This window comes from Nerophis ophidion, linkage group LG26 (genome assembly GCF_033978795.1).
Source record: "Nerophis ophidion isolate RoL-2023_Sa linkage group LG26, RoL_Noph_v1.0, whole genome shotgun sequence".
Classification (NCBI taxonomy): Eukaryota; Metazoa; Chordata; class Actinopteri; order Syngnathiformes; family Syngnathidae; genus Nerophis; species Nerophis ophidion.
The window spans coordinates 37,487,798-37,504,654 of NC_084636.1; the positions used below are offsets into that span (position 1 = coordinate 37,487,798).

The window sequence follows — 16,857 nt, forward strand, 5'->3', positions numbered from 1 at the left end:
TGTTTCAGAGCTATCTAAATAAACATTAATTAATTGATTGATAGACTTTGAGCAAACAACCTCAAAGTGCTCCAGTGTATAGAAACAAAAAGATAATAAAACTGGAACTAGCATGCAGATATCTAAAAAAAAAAAGCCTTCAAAAAAAAAAAAAAGGGTTTTAAAACCTTTTAAAAAAACATTCCCAGTCTGTGGTGCCCTCAGGGGGTCAGGGAGAGCGTCCAAAAATCCAACTTTTGTGCAAAAAAAAAAAAAGGCCACAAACGCTAACTTTTTAATAAATGACATCCCTTAGAAAAAAGTGGTTTCCGAGATGTTTTACATGACAAAACATCTTCATTACGAAGACGCCCCCCGGCCGGCCTCGCAAAGACATCAGATGTATAAAGACCATCTTTAATTGTTTTATTATTCCTGCAGCTGATTTCCCCTTTGGCAAACGGCGACGCGAGCCCGCCGCTCTCCTGACTCCTGACGCTCTCGCCGGGCTGCAAAGGCACAAAAAGCCCACAGAAGACGCTGCGGAATATCTTTGCCGCCACGCGATGATTAATTGATTTCCATGATTAAAACAGAGGGAAATTAGGGGCTGAGTTTGAAAAGCTCGCAGGAGACGCTTTGTTTGTTCCCGGCTTGTTTTAATCAGCTTTTCAGCCGGAGAAATTACTCCTCTTTCCGCGTCGCTTTTTTTTTCCGCTAAATAATGACGCCGAGTTGCGGCGAGGGAGGCGAGTTTGGGAGGGGGCGGGGTCTTCCCTGCAGGAAAATTGATCATCTCCTTTCTCCACTGAGATCTTTTTCAGTCATGTGGCACTTTGCAAGCCGCAGATGAAAAGGCCCAGCAAACAATATGGCGGCGTGGTCATGTTGATGCTCCCCGCAGGGGGCGGTCTCGCCGCCTTCAAAAGGACGCCGGGTCCCGTGGGAAAGGACGGACGCACGACAGACTGTTTGCTTTCTTCACATCATCCAGGACGCCAACTTTTTTGTGTACTCATGGCGCTTCACGTTTTGTTACGTTACAGCCTCGTCCAAAAATGGAATTCATTCATTTTTGTCCTCAAAATTCGACACAAAACACCCCATCATGAGCATGCGGGGAGAGTTCTCTTTTCTGTGTGAAGGGCAGGGCGCCCTGGAATGGGTTCGTCCCGAGCGAGGGGCCCGTGCCCTGGAAAGCGTCGCGGTTGCGGCGACGTCCGGTGAGCTCTCGCCGGCCCTTGAAAATCCGGGGGAGAAGGTGTAAATCTCACGCCAGGCCGTACCCAGATCCACAGCAGGTCTCCAAGGTGAACCCAAATCTTGGGAAAGTACAGAAAAATATCTGCTGCCTTGAAAGTCCAAATGAGCACAGTGGCCTTCATCAGTTTGGAACCACCAGGACTCTTCTAAACTGACAAGGACCCAAGTCAAGGAGGTGACCAAGACCATTGTCACGCTGTCAGAGCTACAGCTTTCCTCTGTGGAAAGAGGAGCACCATCTCTCATCCATTCATCCATTAATCTCCTTCCGCTTATCCGAGGTCGGGTTGCGGGGGCAGCAGCCTAAGCAGGAAAACCCAGACTCTCCTCTCCCCTGCCTCTCCCGAGGTGTTCCCAGGCCAGCCGGGAGACATAGTCTTCCCAACGTGTCCTGGGTCTTGCCCGTGGCCTCCTACCGGTCGGACGTGCCCGAAAACAAAGCCTTAGATAGGACAGCTGTAGTCTTTCTAAGACAATCAGAACAGTCCTGTTGCCATTGATTCAAAGTCCTGAGGACACCCATAAAGACTTGCTGCCTTCCATATTTCTTATCAGTAAGTTGTTCTCAACCTGTGATAGTACAAAAAACCCCTTTCTGGACTAGAGACATCCCTAAAACCCCCATGGACTTTTAATTTTCCTACCGTCCGAAAACAAAGCCTTAGATAGGACAGCTGTAGTCTTTCTAAGACAATCAGAACAGTCCTGTTGCCATTGATTCAAAGTCCTGAGGACACCCATAAAGACTTGCTGCCTTCCATATTTCTTATCAGTAAGTTGTTCTCAACCTGTGATAGTACAAAAAACCCCTTTCTGGACTAGAGACATCCCTAAAACCCCCATGGACTTTTAATTTTCCTACCGTCCGAAAACAAAGCCTTAGATAGGACAGCTGTAATCTTTCTAAGACAATCAGAACAGTCCTGTTGCCATTGATTCAAAGCCCTGAGGACACCCATACAGACTTTCTGTCCTCCATATTGCTAATCAATAAGTTATTCACAACATTCGAAAGTACGAAAAATACCTTTCCGGACCAGCGATGTCTTTAGAACTCCCTTGGACTTTTATTTTTCCTCCCGTCCAAAAACAAGGCCTCAAATAAGACAGTCCAGTTGCCATTGATTCAAAACTCCGAGGACACCATCAAGACTTTCTGTCATCCATGTGGCTTATCAATAAGTTGTTCACAGCCTTTGAAAGTACCAAAAACACCTTTCTGGACTAGAGACATCCCTAAAACCCCCTTGGACTTTTCATTTTCCTGCCATCCAAAAAGAAAGCCTTAGATAAGACAGTCCAGTTGCCATTGATTCAAAGTCCTGAGAACACCCGTAAAGACTTTCTGTCCTCCATATTGCTTATCAATACGTTTTTCACAACCTTTGAAAGTACCAAAAATACCTTTCCGGACCAGAGACGTCCCCGGAACTCCCTTGGACTTTTCATTTTCCTCCCGTCCAAAAACAAGGCCTTAGAAAAGACAGTCCAGTCGCCATTGATTCAAAGCCCTAAGGACACCCATAAAGACTGTCTATCCTCCATATTTTTTATCAATAAATTGTTCTCAACCTTTGATAGTACCAAAAACACCTTTCCGGACTAGAGACATCCCTAAAACCACCTTGGACTTTTAATTTTCCTACTGTCCGAAAACAAAACCATACACAGGACAGCTGTAGTCCTTCTAAGACAATCAGAACAGTCCAGTAGCCATTGATTCAAAGTCCTGAGGACACCCATAAGGACTTTCTGTCCGCCATATTGCTTATCAATAAGTTTTTCACAACCTTTGAAAGTACCAAAAACACCATTCCGGACCAGAGACGTCCGTGGAACTCCCTTGGACCTCTCATTTTCCTCCTGTCCAAATACAAGGTTTTAGATAAGACAGTCCAGTTGCCATTGATTCAAAGTCCTGAGGACACCCTTTAAGAGTTTCTGTCCTCCATATTGCTTATCAATAAGTTGTTCGCAACCTTTGATAGTACCAAAAAAACTTTTCCAGATTAGAGACATCCCTTAAACACCGTTGGACTTTTCATTTTCCTACTTTCCAAAAACAAAGTCTTACATAGGACAGCTGTAGTCCTTCCAAGACAATCAGAACAGTCCAGTTGCCATTGATTCAAATCCCTGAGGACACCCATAAAGACTTTCTGTCCTCCATATTGTCTATCAATAAGTTGTTCACAACCTTTGAAAGTACCTAAAACACCTTTCTGGACCGGAGAGGTCCCTAGGATCCCCTTGGACTTTTCATTTTACTCTTTCCTAGAACTTAGCCATATATAGGACCGCTCCAGTCCTTGTAAGACAATTAGAACAGTCCAGTTTGCATCAATTCAAAGCCCTGAGAACACCATAAAAACTTTCTGTCATCCATATTGTCTATCAATAGGTTGTTCACAACATTTGAAAGTACGAAAAACATCTTTCCTGACCAGCGATGTCTCTAGAACTCCCTTGGACTTTTCATTTTCCTCCCGTCCAAAAACAAGGCCTTAGATAAGACAGTCCAGTTGCCATTGATTCAAAGCCCTGGGGACACCCATAAAGACTTTCTGTCCTCCATATCGCTTATCAATAAGTTGGTCACAACCTTTGAAAGTACCAAACCCACATTTCCAGACCAATGACGTCCCTAGAATCCCCTTGGACTTTTAATTTTCCTCGCATCCAAAAACAAGGTCAATTGGTTCAAAGCCCTGAGGACACACTTAAAGACTGTCTGTCCTTCTTATCAATAGGTTGTTCTCAACCTTTTTATAGTACCAAAAACACCTTTCTGGACCAGAGACGTGCCTAAAAATCTCTTGGACTTTTTATTATCCTCCTGTCAGCAAACATAGCCTTAGATAGGACAACTCTAGTCCTTCTAAAACAATCAAAACAGTCCAGTTGCCAGGGATTCAAAGTCCTGAGGACACCCATAAAGACTTTCTGTCCTCCATATTTCTTATCAATAAGTTTCTTCTCCACCTTTGATAGTACCAAAAACACCTTTCCGCACTAGAGACGTCTCTATTACCCCCTTGGACTTTTAATTTTCCTACTGTCCGAAAACAAAGCCTTCCATAGGACAGCTGTAGTCCTTCTAAGACAATCAGAACAGTCCAGTTGCCAGGGATTGTTCAAAACATTTGAAAGTACGAAAAAGACCTTTCCGGACCAGCGATGTCTCTAGAACTCCCTTGGACATTTCATTTTCCCCCCGTCCAAAAACAAGGCCTTTGATAAGACAGTCCAGTTGCCATTGATTCAAAACTCTGAGGACACCCATAAAGACTTTCTGTCCTCCATATCGCTTATCAATAAGTTGGTCACAACCTTTGAAAGTACCAAACCCACCTTTCCGGACCAATGACGTCCCTAGAATCCCCTTGGACTTTTCATTTTCCTCGCATCCAAAAACAAGGCCTTAGGTCAATTGGTTCAAAGCCCTGAGGACATCTTTAAAGACTGTCTGTCCTTCTTATCAATAGGTTGTTCTCAACCTTTTTATAGTACCAAAAACACCTTTCTGAACCAGAGACGTGCCTAAAAATCTCTTGGACTTTTTATTATCCTCCTGTCAGCAAACATAGCCTTAGATAGGACAGCTCTAGTCCTTCTAAAACAATCAAAACAGTCCAGTTGCCAGGGATTCAAAGTCCTGAGGACACCCATAAACACTTTCTGTCCTCCATATTTCTTATCAATAAGTTTCTTCTCCACCTTTGATAGTACCAAAAACACCTTTCTGCACTAGAGACGTCTCTATTACCCCCTTGGACTTTTAATTTTCCTACTGTCCAAAAACAAGGCCTTAGATAAGACAGTCCAGTTGCCATTGATTCAAAACTCCGAGGACACCATCAAGACTTTCTGTCATCCATATGGCTTATCAATAGGTTGTTCACAACCTTTGAAAGTACCAAAAACACCTTTCTGGACTAGAGACATCCCTAAAACCCCCTTGACTTTTCATTTTCCTGCCATCCAAAAAGAAAGCCTTAGATAAGACAGTCCAGTTGCCATTGATTCAAAGTCCTGAGGACACCCATAAACACTTTCTGTCCTCCATATTTCTTATCAATAAGTTTCTTCTCCACCTTTGATAGTACCAAAAACACCTTTCTGCACTAGAGACGTCTCTATTACCCCCTTGGACTTTTAATTTTCCTACTGTCCAAAAACAAGGCCTTAGATAAGACAGTCCAGTTGCCATTGATTCAAAACTCCGAGGACACCATCAAGACTTTCTGTCATCCATGTGGCTTATCAATAGGTTGTTCACAACCTTTGAAAGTACCAAAAACACCTTTCTGGACTAGAGACATCCCTAAAACCCCCTTGACTTTTCATTTTCCTGCCATCCAAAAAGAAAGCCTTAGATAAGACAGTCCAGTTGCCATTGATTCAAAGCCCTGAGGACACCCGTAAAGACTTTCTGTCCTCCATATTGCTTATCAATAAGTTTTTCACAACCTTTGAAAGTACCAAAAATACCCTTCCGGACCAGAGACGTCCGTGGAACTCCCTTGGACCTTTCATTTTCCTCCCGTCCAAAAACAAGGCCATAGAAAAGACAGTCCAGTCGCCATTGATTCAAAGCCCCAAGGACACTCATAAAGACTGTCTGTCCTCCATATTTTGTATCAATAAGTTGTTATCAACCTTTGATAGTACCAAAACACTTTTCCGGACTAGAAACGTCCGTGGAACTCCCTTGGACTTTTAATTTTCCGCTTGTCCAAAAAAAAAAGCCTCATATAAGACAGTCCAATTGCCATTGATTCAAAGCCCTTAGGACACCCTTAAAGACTTTCTGTCCTCCATATTGCTTATCAATAAGTTGTTCGCAACCTTTGAAAGTACCAAAAAAACTTTTCCAGATTAGAGAAATCCCTAAAACCCCCTTGGACTTTTCATTTTCCTACTTTCCAAAAACAAAGCCTTACATGGGACAGCTGTAGTCCTTCTAAGACAATCAGAACAGTCCAGTAGCCATTGATTTAAAGCCCTGGGGACACCCATAAAGACTTTCTGTCCTCCATATTGCTTATCAATAAGTTGTTCTCAACCTTTGAAAGTACCAAAAACACCTTTCCGGACCAGAGACATCCCTAAAACCCTTCGGACTTTCCATTTTCCCCCCGTCCGAAAAAGCAACAGTTTGAGACGAGGCGGTGGTGACATTCCCACACAAATGAAACGTCGCTAGGTGATGGATCCGAGCGCGGTCGTCAAAGGCGCCAGAAGCCCTTGACGGTAATGAAAGTGCAGGGAACATTCCGGCAATGGAGGCCAAGTAATGGGATTGCGGCGGTAAATGACAGAGGAGCCCGGTAGCCCCCCTTTAAGTGCTTTAATTGTGGGATAATTAATTCTACGCACTATTCCAGAGTCCCGGCGCGCGCGGCCGTACAAACACAAACAGGGCAGCCTCTAACAACATCACCTTAATGAAATGTCGTGAATCCTTAATGAGTGGCGATGCCCGCTGATAAATGTCATAATTATTCAAGGCGGCGCGAGCAGGAGCAGGAGCGGGGAATCCATCAGTCAGGGCAAATGAGTTGGGATCCATTAGGGTCGGCTGTCTTGTCGGGACCTCGGCTTTATTAGCTCCTTACAAGCCTCGCCATAATTGACTGCATATTTCATTTGTCTCCCAGCTCACTTTACTAAATGACTGACGCTTTTTTATTTATTTATTTATTTATTCGCAGCAACAGGCTCTCGGACGCCCGCCCAACTTTGCTGCGGCGCCCGCGGACTCGAACCTGGAACGGACGCGCTTTTAAAAGACGTTTGTGGGATTGTTCCTTCGGGACAACAGAGACAAAGACTTGTTTGGTTTGCTTTCCAATCTGCAGACATGTCGGAGAAAAGGACGTTCCATTAATTGTGTGAATGCTCCGAAACATTTGCCAAAATTCTAATATTTATTCTTCTTCTTCTACAGATTTTGTCGCGCTCCACCTTGCACATTTTTCACCCGATTCAAACCTTTACAACTTCAAAGTCTTCAATCTATTCGAGAATCCTTTGACAAATCCCCTCAACATTCTGTGTGGAGTTTGCATGTTCTCCCCGTGACTGCGTGGGTTCCCTCCAGGTACTCCGGCTTCCTCCCACCTCCAAAGACATGCACCTGGGGTTAGGCCCCTCCCACCTCCAAAGACATGCACCTGGGGTTAGGCCCCTCCCACCTCCAAAGACATGCACCTGGGGATTGGCCCCTCCCACCTCCAAAAACATGCACCTGGGGATAGGCCCCTCCCACCTCCAAAGAATGCACCAGGGGATAGGCCCCTCCCACCTCCAAAGAATGCAACTGGGGATAGGCCCCTCCCACTTCCAAAGAATGCACCTGGGGATAGGCCCCTGCCACCTCCAAAAACATGCACCTAGGGATAGACCCCTCCCACCTCCAAAGTCATGCACCTGGGGTTAGGCCCCTCCCACCTCCAAAGACATGCACCTGGGGATTGGCCCCTCCCACCTCCAAAAACATGCACCTGGGGATAGGCCCCTCCCACCTCCAAAGAATGCACCAGGGGATAGGCCCCTCCCACCTCCAAAGAATGCAACTGGGGATAGGCCCCTCCCACTTCCAAAGAATGCACCTGGGGATAGGCCCCTGCCACCTCCAAAAACATGCACCTAGGGATAGACCCCTCCCACCTCCAAAGTCATGCACCTGAGGATAGGCCCTTCCCATTTCCAAAAACATGCACCTGGAGATAGGCCCCTCCCACCTCCAAAGAATGCACCAGGGGATAGGCCCCTCCCACCTCCAAAACATGCACCTGGGGATAGGCCCCTCCCACCTCCAAAACATGCACCCGGAGATAGGCCCCTCCCACCTCCAAGGAATGCACCAGGGGATAGGCCCCTCCCACCTCCAAAGAATGTACCAGGGGATAGGCCCCTCCCACCTCCAAAGAATGCAACTGGGGATAGGCCCCTCCCACCTACAAAGACATGCACCTGGGGTTAGTCCCCTCCCACCTCCAAGGACATGCACCCGGAGATAGGCCCCTCCCACCTCCAAAGAATGCACCTGGAGATAGGCCCCTCCCACCTCCAAAAACATGCACCTCGGGATGAGCCCATCCCACCTCCAAAAACATGCACCTGGGGATAGGCCCCTCCCACCTCCAAAGACATGCACCCGGAGATAGGCCCCTCCCACCTCCAAAAACATGCACCTCGGGATAGGCCCCTCCCACCTCCAAAGAATGCACCAGGGGATAGGCCCCTCCCACCTCCAAAGAATGCAACTGGGGATAGGCCCCTCCCACCTCCAAAGAATGCACCTGGGTTATAGGCCCCTCCCACCTCCAAAGAATGCAACTGGGGATAGGCCCCTCCCACATCCAAAAACATGCACCTGGGGATAGACCCCTTCCACCTCCAAAGACATGCACCTGGGGATAGGCCCCTCCCACTTCCAAAAACATGCACCTGGGGATAGACCCCTCCCACCTCCAAAAACATGCACCTGGGGATAGGCCCCTCCCACCTCCAAAGAATGCACCAGGGGATAGGCCCCTCCCACCTCCAAAAACATGCACCTGGGGATAGGCCCCTCCCACCTCCAAAGAATGCACCTGGGGATAGGCCCCTCCCACCTCCAAAGAATGCACCTAGGGATAGACCCCTCCCACCTCCAAAGACATGCACCTGGGGATAGGCCCTTCCCATTTCCAAAAACATGCACCTAGAGATAGGCCCCTCCCACCTCCAAAGACATGCACCTGAGGATAGGCCCCTCCCACCTCCAAAGACATGCACCTGGGGATAGGCCCCTCCCACCTCCAAAGACATGCACCTGGGGATAGGTTGATTGGCAACACTAAATGGTCCCTAGTGTGTGAATGTTGTCTGTCTATCTGTGTTAGCCCTGCGATGAGGTGGCGACTTGTCCAGGGTGTACCCGCCTTCCGCCCGATTGTAGCTGAGATAGGCACCAGTGTCCCCCGCACACCAAAAGGTAATAAGCGGTAGAAAATGGATGGATGGAGTTGTAGTGGTTGTCACCCGGCCACTACAACATGGCTTTCCCTTGACAAATTCCCCAAAAATTCCCAGATTTCCCAGAATTCCAGGTTTTCCGGGCCATTTTTCACATTTAAAATGAATCGGCCGTTTTTGAACTTCCACCATTTCCACATTTTTCAACCTATTCAAACCAAAGCACCTCCAACATATTCCACTCATCCTGAAAAGTTCAAACTATCATTTTTACATTTTCCAAAAAATTCCATAATCCACGTTTTTCAAACCCTTTTTTCTATCGACTATTCACTATTCACATTTTTTAACCCACTTTTTCAGTTCCTCTGTCAAAACATTCCTCTTAATCAAGACGAAAAACAAAGATTTTTTATTTAAACCGGAAAAATTCCCTGTTTTCCCGAACTTCCAAGAATTCCATGATAGCATTTCTCAACTAGAAAAATGTTACTACTTCAACATTTCTCGACAGATTTGAAAAATTCCAAAACCAACCATTTTACTCATTTACAACATTCAAAATATTTATCATTTTCAAAAAAATTCCCGCTTTTCCCGAAATTCCCAAATTTCCATGAAATTCCCATTGAAATAAATGGGACATTTTTCAAACTACCACAATTCCCACATTTTTTATCCAATTCAAACCATTCCAACTTCAAAATATTCCACTCATCCTGGAAATTCAAACTATCATTTTTACAACTTCCATAAAAATCCGGGAATTTCCAGATTTCGTGTTTTTTCAAACCCTTTTTTCACCCTTTTATTCAGTTGACTACTCCTTCCACATTTTTCAACCCACTTCAACCGTTCTACCGTCAAAACATTCTTCTTAATCAGGACAAAAAACAAAGCTGTTTTTTAAACTGGAAAAATTCCCGTTTTTCCCGAAATTCCAAGAATTCCATGATAGCATTTCTCAACTAGAAAATGTTACTACTTCAACATTTCTCGACAGATTTGAAATATTTCAAAACCAACCATTTTACTCATTTACAATATTCAAAATATTTAGCATTTTCCCAAAAATTCTCGCTTTTCCCGAATTTCCCAAATTTCCATGAAATTCCCATTGAATAAAATAGCACATTTTTCAAACTACCACAATTCCCACATTTTTAAATCCAATTCAAACCAATCTGCCTTCAAAATATTCCACTCATCCTGAACATTCAAACTGTCATTTTTACAACTTCCCAAAAATTCTATGAATTTCCAGAATTCCCGTTTTTTTACAACCCCTGTTTTAACCCTTTTTTTCTGTTGACTACTTCTTCCACATTTTTCAACCCGCTTTAACTGTTCCACTGTCAAAACATTCCTCTTAATCAGGACAATAAACAAAGTTGTTTTTTGAACTGGAAAAATTCCCAAAAATTCCCGGAATTCCAAGAATTCCATAATAGCATTTCTCAACTAGAAAATGTTACTACTTCAACATTTATCGACCGATTTAAAAATTCACACTCATTCGCAACATAATTTTTTTTTTTTAATTTTCCCAAAAATTCCTGCTTTTCCCAAAATTCCATGAAATTCCCATTGAAATGAATGGGACATTTTTCAAACTACCACAATTCCCACATTTATTATCCTATTAAAACCATTCCACCTTCAACATATTCCACTCATCCTGGACATTAAAACTGTCATTTTTCCAATTTAAATTTTTTTCCAGGAATTTCGTGAATCCCCGTTTTTTCAAACCCTTTTTTCACCCTGTTTTCTGTCGACTACTCCTACCACATTTTTCAACCCACGTCAACCGTTCCACTTTCAAAACATTTCTCCAAATCAGGAATAAAAAAACAAAGGTGTTTTTCGAACAGGAAAAATTCCCGGTTTTCACGAAATTTGAAGAATTCCACAAGAGCGTTTCTCAACTAGAAAATGTTACCACTTCAACATTTCTCGACCGATTTGAAACATTCTAACACCAACCATCTGAACTCATTCACAACATTCAAAATATTTAGCATTTTCAAAGAAATTCCCGCTTTTCCCGAAATTCCCAAATTTCCATGAAATTCACATTGAATGAAATGAGACATTTTTCAAACTACCACAATTCCCACATTTTTTTATCCTAATTAAAGCATTCCACCTTCAATGTATTCCACACATCCTGGACATTAAAACTGTCATTTTTACAACTTTAAAAAAATTCCGGTAATTTACAGAAATCCCGTTTTTTTTAACCCTTTTTTCCACGCTTTTTTTCTGTCAACTACTCCTTCCACACTTTTAACCCACTTTATTTGTTTCACGGTCAAAACATTCCTCTTAATCAGAAAAAAAAAAACCAACAATTTTTTTTTTAACTTTTAAAATTCCTGTTTTTCCCCAGATTCCAAGAATTCCATAATAGCATTTCTCAACTAGAAAATGTTACTACTTCAACATTTTTCGACCGATTTCAAAAATTCCAACACCAACCATTTTGACTCGTTCCCAAAAAATTTAATATTTAGCATTTTCCCAAAAATTCCCGCTCTTCCCGAAATTACCAAACTACATGAAATTCCCATTGAAATGAATGGGACATTTTTCAAACCACCACAATTCCCACCTTTTTTAACCAATTCAAACAATTCCACCTTCAACATATTCCACTCTTCCTGGACATTAAAACTTTCATTTTAACAACTTCAAAAAAATTCCAGTAATTTACGGAAATCCCGTTTTTTTTAACCCTTTTTTCCACCCTTTTTTTCTGCCGACAACTCCTTCCACACTTTTAACCCACTTTATTTGTTTCACCGTCAAAACATTCCTCTTAATCAGGAAAAAAAACAAAAAAACATTTTTTTAAACTTTTAAAATTCCCGTTTTTCCCCAGATTCCAAGAATTCCATAATAGCATTTCTCAACTAGAAAATGTTACTACTTCAACATTTCTCGACCGATTTGAAAAATTCCAACACCAACCATTTTGACTCATTCCAAAAAATGTAAATATTTAGCATTTTACCAAAAATTCCCGCTTTTCCCGAAATTACCAAATTTCCATGAAATTCCCATTGAAATGAATGGGACATTTTTCAAACCACCACAATTCCCACATTTTTTTATCCAATTCAAACAATTCCACCTTCAACATATTTCACTCATCCTGGACATTCAAACTATCATTTTCCAACTTCAATAAATTTCCAGGAACCTCCAAAATTCCTGTTTTTTCAAACCCTTTTTTTGATGCTTTTTTTTCTGGCGACGACCCCTTTCACATTTTTCAACCCACTTCATCAGTTCTACCATCAAAACATTCTTCTTAATCAGGACAAAAAACAAACCTTTTTTTAACTGGAAAAATTCCCTGTTTTCCGAAATTTCAAGGATTCGGGAAAACGCGCTTAAAGTTGGATTTAAAATATTAGCTATGAACAATAAAACACTGAATATTAACAACATATGAACATACACCTCCTCCATCTTTTACAATTAAATAAAATGCAACAAAAATAAAAAATAAAAACTGCGAAATATTAGCACTTTTATGCTGAAATTTGACACAAAGTTACTGAATACATCAGCAGAATAATTAGGAGTCTTTGTTTGTTTACTTACTACTAAAAGACAAGTTCTCTTTTCATGCTCTCTCTCTCTGCCTCCAACTCCAACAACGTGTCTCAGTCCGGCTGCTGCTAATAAAGGCAACAGGTGATGAGATAACCAGTCCTAGCTGGGCAATCCACTCACCTGTCGCTGGCTTCGAGGCCGGTCCTTACACACCCCGCTCCGCCGCAGGCCCGCAGAACACGCCCCCCTCCACACCTGTAAAAATATCATACAAAATATGATATATTATCACTTTTTGCAGAATTTCGACAATATGCTACTGCATATGTCGGCAGACTAATTAGGACTCTTTGTTTGTTTACTTACTACTAAAAGACAAGTTCTCTTTTCATGCTCTCTCTCTCTGCCTCCAACTCCAACAACCTGTCTCAGCCCGGCTGCTGCTAATAAAGGCGACAGGTGATGAGATAACAGTCCCAGCTGGGCAATCCACTCACCTGTCGCTGGCTTCGAGGCCGGTCCTTACACACCCCGCTCCGCCGCAGGCCCACAGACCACTCCCCCTCCACACCTGTAAAAATATCATACAAAATATGATATATTATCACTTTTTGCAGAATTTCGACAATATGCTACTGCATATGTCGGCAGACTAATTAGGACTCTTTGTTTGTTTACTTACTACTAAAAGACAAGTTCTCTTTTCATGCTCTCTCTCTCTGCCTCCAACTCCAACAACATGTCTCAGCCCGGCTGCTGCTAATAAAGGCGACAGGTGATGAGATAACAGTCCCAGCTGGGCAATCCACTCACCTGTCGCTGGCTTCGAGGCGGGTCCTTACACACCCCGCTTCGCCGCAGGCCCACAGACCACTTCCCCCTCCACACCTGTAAAAATATGATATATTATCACTTTTATGCAGAAATTTGACACAATATGTCACTGCATATGTCAGCAGACTTTGTTTGTTTACTTACTACTAAAAGAAAAGTTGTCTAGGATGTTCAACATTTTATTCAAGGACTAAATTACATTAATAAACATATGTTTCATGTACACTAACATTTTTTGTTACAATTAAGACATTTTTTGTGGTCCTCTTTATTTAGTAAAGTATTGAAAATGATCGAAAAACATTCTGGTGCCGGTACCGGTGCCAAAATATAGGCTTGGGGACACCACGGGTACCACATCGGGTCCAAAGGTGACGCGGCCGTCTCATTCCGCCCACATCGCCGCCGTGTTTGTCCCCCAAAAAAGTCTGATTAAAATCCACGGCGAGCGGAGGAAAAAGAAGGCACGTCGGCGTGCAGGCGCGCACACGCTATATACGCACACGGGGAAGGAGGAAAATAGCCGCCTTATCATCCTCGTTTCATTGAGAGTTGATTGCTGGGGGATTATAATGCAATCACCGTGAGTCGTCGCCACGGCAACCGCTTTTAACTGTTTATCTTGGCCACACATCTTAATTTAAGTTTGAACACTCTGGATCACTAAGATGTGACACACACCAGGAAATGGACAAAAAGAAAGGGGGGTTGCAACAAAGGGTGGAACATGGACACACACACTTGTTCTTTGTATTTGGCACGCAATTTAATGTGTCTTTCAGGGAGAGAGGGAGAAAAAAAAATCAATTTATGAAGACGAGGCGGGAAAGTCTGGGCGGCTAATCTCGGCGAAATGAGGAGTTCACACGATATGTGGACATCTGTGTTAGTCCACCCCCACCTCCCCTCTAACACCACCCGCCTTCATTCATGTGTGACACCTTTATTAGCCGCCATGCAGGTGGTTTCACTTTCACTTTCTCACCGCCCAAATAGCAGTTAGGAACAAGTCCAAAGTTGGCGTCAACAAGCAGAAATATTACTTCTAGGAACTTTATTTTTACATAAGGTACCTTCAACCGAAGACCAGCCAGGCAGATTCAGTTCTACAGGAACTCCTTTCACAAAACCCCCAAAACTAGTGAAAATGTCCCGTTGTGTAAATGCTAAATAAAAAGAGAATACAATGATTTGCAAATCCTTTTCAACTTATATTCAATTAAATTGACTGCAAAGACAAAATATTTCATGTTGGAACTGGTAATGCTTGTTAGTTTTTGCAAATATTAGCTCATTTGGAATGGGATGCCTGTGACATGTTTCAAAAGCTGGCACAAATGGCAAAAAAGACAGAGAAAGTTGACGAATGCTCATCAAACACTTATTTGGAACATCCCACAGGTGAACAGGCTAATTGGGAACAGGTGGGGGCCATGATTGGCTATAAAAGCAGTTTCCAGGACGGGGCGGGGGTCACAACTTTGTCAACAAATGCCTGAGCAAATTGTTTAAGAACATTTCTCAACCAGATGCTGCAAAGAATTTAGGGATTTCACTATCTACACTCCGTGATATCATCAAAAGGTTCAGAGAATGTGGAGAAATCACTGCACGTAAGCCACGATATAACGCACCTTGGATCCCTCAGGCCACATCAGTGTGTAAAGGATATCACCACATGGGCTCAGGGACGCTTCAGAAAACCACTGCCAGTAACTACGGTCGGTCGCTACATCTGCAAGTGCAAGTTTAAACTCTACTACGCAAAGCCACAGCCATTTATCAACAACACCCAGAAACGCTTTGCATGGCCCGAGCTCATCTAAGATGGACCGATGCAACTTGGAAAAGTGTTCTGTGGTCTGACCAGTCCACATTTCAAATAGTTTTTGGGAACAGGTGGGGGCCATGATTGGCTATAAAAACAGCTTCCAGGACGCGGCGAGGGTCACAACTTTGTCAACAAATGCCTGAGCAAATTGTTGAAGAACAACATTTCTCAAGCAGCTATTGCAAGGAATTTAGGGATTTCACCTTCTACACTCCGTGATATCATCAAAAGGTTCAGAGAATGTGGAGAAATCACTGCAGGTAAGCTACGATATAACGCACCTTGGATCCCTCAGGCCACATCAGTGTGTAAAGGATATCACCACATGGGCTCAGGGACGCTTCAGAAAACCACTGCCAGTAACTACGGTCGGTCGCTACATCTGCAAGTGCAAGTTTTAACTCTACTACGCAAAGCCACAGCCATTTATCAACAACACCCAGAAACGCTTTGCATGGCCCGAGCTCATCTAAGATGGACTGATGCAACTTGGAAAAGTGTTCTGTGGTCTGACCAGTCCACATTTCAAATAGTTTTTGGGAACAGGTGGGGGCCATGATTGGCTATAAAAGCAGCTTCCAGGACGGGGCGAGGGTCACAACTTTGTCAACGAATGCCTGAGCAAATTGTTGAAGAACAACATTTCTCAAGCAGCTATTGCAAGGAATTTAGGGATTTCACCATCTACACTCCGTGATATCATCAAAAGGTTCAGAGAATGTGGACAAATCACTGCACATAAGCCATGAAATTACGCACCTTGGATCCTCCAGGCATCAAAAGGCCACATCAGTGTGTAAAGGATATCACCACATGGGCTCAGGGACGCTTCAGAAAACCACTGCCAGTAACTACGGTCGGTCGCTACATCTGCAAGTGCAAGTTTAAACTCTACTATGCAAAGCCACAGCCATTTATCAACAACACCCAGAAACGCTTTGCATGGCCCGAGCTCATCTAAGATGGACTGATGCAACTTGGAAAAGTGTTCTGTGGTCTGACCAGTCCACATTTCAAATAGTTTTTGGGAACAGGCGGGGGCCATGATTGGCTATAAAAGCAGCTTCCAGGACGGGGCGAGGGTCACAACTTTGTCAACAAATGCCTGAGCAAATTGTTGAAGAACAACATTTCTCAAGCAGCTATTGCAAGGAATTTAGGGATTTCACTATCTACACTCCGTGATATCATCAAAAGGTTCAGAGAATGTGGAGAAATCACTGCACGTAAGCCACGATATTACGCACCTTGGATCCCTCAGGCATCAAAAGGCCACATCAGTGTGTAAAGGATATCACCACATTGGCTCAGGGACGCTTCAGAAAACCACTGCCAGTAACTACGGTCGGTCGCTACATCTGTAAGTGCAAGTTTAAACTCTACTACGCAAAGCCACAGCCATTTATCAACAACACCCAGAA

The 16,857-nt window shown here is 43.5% G+C and overlaps 1 protein-coding gene across 6 annotated transcripts in view; it reads right to left on the bottom strand.

The window, feature by feature from the left end:
- The window catches only part of LOC133543879 (heparan sulfate 2-O-sulfotransferase 1-like), a 130,757-nt gene that overhangs the window by 6,391 nt on the left and 107,509 nt on the right, over positions 1-16,857 (bottom strand). The window contains exons 7-10 of one of the 6 annotated variants that reach the window (XR_009804549.1): positions 13,269-13,342; positions 13,138-13,211; positions 12,952-13,026; positions 12,820-12,893 (exon numbers count right to left, since the gene is read on the bottom strand). The gene's annotated coding sequence lies outside the window, so the exon portion shown is untranslated. Of the gene's footprint in view, positions 1-12,819; positions 12,894-12,951; positions 13,027-13,137; positions 13,343-13,453; positions 13,660-16,857 lie in introns of those variants that run through there. The other 5 variants (XR_009804548.1, XR_009804546.1, XR_009804551.1 and 2 more) reach the window with 5 other exon arrangements.